Raw genomic sequence first — 4,295 nt, forward strand, 5'->3', positions numbered from 1 at the left:
CTGAAGAGGATCTAGCTGGGTGAATTCCGGAGAGCGAATTTGTTGATCGGGTGAATTGAATAATTGAGCAGAAATGAGAAAGAAAAATAGGAATGAATGAAACATTTGTATTGGTTGTACAGACCCAAATGGATTGTAAAAGGAAACTGTAGGGGTGAAAAAAAAAATGTTTATTATATCCTATTATTTTATATCTTTTTTTTATGATTATACCATGTGTGTGTAGAAATATTTTTTTAATGGCATTCCAACTGGTATTAATGTCATCAATATCGAGTAGTATGTTTGTCTGGAGCCATTTTCATAGTGTCCTGATAATATCGAGAAGTTTCTTTCTCTTCTCGCAGTCTGTGGTATTTAATACCTTCCTTAAACATTTCGTTCTTTTGTTTTAGTGTACTTTTGTTCGTCCACACCTTGTACAATATCAACAAATAATGATCGGACCCAATTTTGAATCCTCTCTTAACTGTATAGTCGATTAAGAAAATATCTCAGTAAGAGAAAATATTCTATTAATGGTTTTCCATCCTTACTTTTTTCTTCTCTTGCAAATTCATGGACGTCTTTTTGTGGTTTTAGAGTGTTTGCTACAACCAGGTCATTACCTACGTATATATTCAGGATTCTTTCTCCATTGTTATTAATAGTTTATTCCCAAAATGCTCCTAATGAATCTGACCATAATTACTTATCCATTCTGTCTCTTAATGACATGAATCTTTTGTTAATTAAATATCATTTTTGAACTTTTTTAGTCATCCTTGTGGAATATAAATCCAACTCCCCTTTTGCTCTCTCACACATATTAACGCCAGAGTACAACACATAGTGCTGAATTACCTCACCATAACAGTACACAATACATTCAAACTGATATACTCAAAAATCATATATAATTTTTTACAGTTTTTGGTGATTTTCTTCCTAAAATCGAATTAGCACAAAGAACGAAATCGTCTCAAAACATCCATCCTGAGCAAGGTATCGTCGTGATTATTGAGGAAATTATTTATTAAGGTGTCTCCTCAGCCGATCGATGAAACTTAAAATGATTATGACGGATTTTTACATAAAATTGAATCTAAAACGTTTTTTCTATTTAGATTTATTTGATTTCCCGTACAGTTTGGACGCAAATCGTTAGATTAAAAAAAAAGTGTCCGATCTTAATTCGTATTAAAATTTGATTTATTATCGGGATCAGTGAACAAAAATACCCCATTCCCCATTCCATGTTGGATCACATTAACAATTTCATGCGTATGGAGCCACATTTTGTTGGAATTGAAGGTTTCAGCAACTAACTAAAATGAAGATCCTCGTAAACATACTGGATCTATCACCTTAAGGGTTAATCCCTCTTGTCAAAGCTTTTTAGGAGTTAAGAATTTCATCCCCATTGCGTTTTATATAAAAAGCATAGTTTAGAGTTTTCATTAAAAAAACCAAAAAAAAAACCTCCATTCGATAGTGGAACGCATTTATATGATTGTAATTACAAAAATGAATTCAAAGATTTAGAATGCATATAATCAATTTTATAATCATGTGAGATAGTTGACCGTGGATGACTTATGCGAGGGGAAGATGGTTGTGCGGTCAATATAAAACACAAATAACTTGAAGTAACTTATTTAATCATGCCAACGTTTCGGCAATTAACATTCCCTAAAGATAAGGGAAAAAGGAGAATAAAATATAAAAAGAACCTGTTTAAATCTTACCGCCAAGTTGCTTCTGCGCCTCGAACGGCCAAACTCCGAATTAAAAAATACGTTACAGAGATGAGAAAGTGTTTTTTTAGAGGAAACGTTACAAATGGGTAAAAAAAATATCTGCTCCTTGTCTTAAATCCTGATGAAATCCCTTACATTTTATCCGCCTTACATTCTTACCATCCATGCCTTAATTTTACTGCAGAAATTGAAAATAATAACTACCTTCCGTTCCTTGACCTCCTCATCATAAGAAACCTAGACAACACCATATCCACTGACTGGTACACCAAACCAACCTACTCAGGCAGATTTCTAAATTACCACTCCTGGCATCCTTACCATCAAAGAATTAGCGTAGCCAAAAACCATATTCACCGTGGCCTTTCCCTTTCTAATTCCCATTTCCATGAAAAAACACACGGCATTAAACAAATACTCCTAGCTAATAACTTCCCTCTCCATATCATTCATAAACTTATATACAACTACAAAAATCGTCTCACCACTTCATCTAATTCTTCACAACCCCTTTCTATCCCCTTATACAGGTCACATTCTCTCTCTTTCTGACAACATCCAACAATTCTTACGTTCTGCTATACCTAACCTTCGTATTGCTTTTAGACCTCACAACACACTATCCAATATTTACACTAAACTAAAAGACCCTATCCCTCTTCTACACCGATCACATATCCTATACTGCATCCCTTGCTCCACCCCTAATTGTAATTCTTCTTACATCGGCGATACCAAAAAAACTCTTAAAAGACCGTATCAAACAACATAAATATTCTGTTTCCTCACAAAATCATTCTGCCTCAAAACTTTCGGAACATTCTCTTTCTTTAAATCATTTCTTCGATTTTGATAAAACGTCTATACTTGCTACAGTTCGTAACCATGACATTAGGCAAATCTCTGAAAGCTTCTATATCCAATTAGAACCTTATTCCGTCAATTTAAAAACCGACAAGCACAACTTATCATTACCATAAATACCATTCGCAAATAGTTAATTTATTAAAAAACTAATTTTTATTTTTTATTTATTTATGTATTTTATTTATTTATTTTCTATTTCCGTCCACTTTGTAACGTATTATTTCACTTTTTCTAACACATTTATAGTCACCCTCTTATAACATTTCCTCTTTTTAACTGTTGTTTAATACTCATGAAACTTTGTCATGTTCCGGTACTTCTTCATCCTTGTAAACATATATATATTTTTAATATTTTCTAAAACCATTTGTCGACACCCTCTTACATGCTTTCTTTTCTAATTTTTTTAAATATTATCTACTTTTTACTTTTTATTCTTTTACCCTCTTGTAACATTTCCTCTAAAAAAAAACTTTGTCATCTCTGTAACGTATTTTGTAATTAGGAGTTTGGCCGTTCGAGGCGCTGAAACAGCTTGGTGGTAAGATTTCAAGCTAACAGGTTTGTTTTATAATTTATTCTCTTTTTTCCTCTATCTTTATTTTACACCCCTCCCCCTTCTTTTCTATTCTTTTCTTAATTTTCCTTACCCACGTTATTAGTTATGTTCACCTAATATTATTATTATTATTTTAAATTTTTTTTTTGTATTCTTGGTTAAACTCATATTTTGCCTCTTTATCTAATATTATGGTTACAACATATATTTTGCCTCTTTATCTAATATTATGGTTACAAGTTATATTTTGCCTCTTTATCTAATATTATGGTTACATATTTAATTTGTTACATATATTTTCTTTCTCTCAATTTTTTTTCCATAATTTTAATTTTTAAATTACTAATAAACTAATATATTCATATTTCTTTGCATTATATAACTTCATTTTTATTTTATTTTCTTAATTATGTTATTTTACCTACTTATTCAATTACCTGTGTACACACTTTATTTTCTACTTCTTCCATCACTTTATTTTATTAATTCCAATCTGAACAATTATTCACTTTATGCCATTCTGTTTATATTTCCTTTTTATTTTCTGTATTCATTGGTTGTTATCTTGTTCTGTTCTTAGCCCTGATGAAGGCTAGAAATTCTCGCCGAAACGTTGGCACGATTAAATAAGTTACTTCAACTTACTTGTGTTTTATTTTGACCGCACACCCCAAACATCTTCTCCTATATAATCAATTTTACTTTCATGATTGTGGAAAAATCATCCACTACCTGGCTGGGCAATATTTTAAATTAAAAGGCTATAAATGAAAATAATGAATCATATCTTTTAAATTCCAGTTTATGAAGTATCTGAAAAATAATTTTCAACGATTCTAAAATGGTATCTTCATGAGTATTTAAGTAATTTAAATACGTTTTACGTTATCATTTATAGATTTTTAATGCCTATAAATAACGAATGTTAGAAAGTAAGTGTTATATAGGCAAATGCGGCAGAGAGTCTGAAACACCAGCTCATGTGCTGGGAAAATGCCCTAACAACTCCCTCCTTATAACACGCCGGCACCACAGGGTCAAAGAAGAATTGATGAAGTTCCTTGAAAGAAAATACTTCACCTGCTTCGAGGAGGTCTATTGTATTGACACCGACGGATCCGTAAGATATG

Source organism: Halyomorpha halys, unplaced genomic scaffold (assembly GCF_000696795.3).
Source record: "Halyomorpha halys isolate HHAL.00 unplaced genomic scaffold, Hhal_1.1 Scaffold2060.1, whole genome shotgun sequence".
Taxonomy (NCBI): domain Eukaryota; kingdom Metazoa; phylum Arthropoda; class Insecta; order Hemiptera; family Pentatomidae; genus Halyomorpha; species Halyomorpha halys.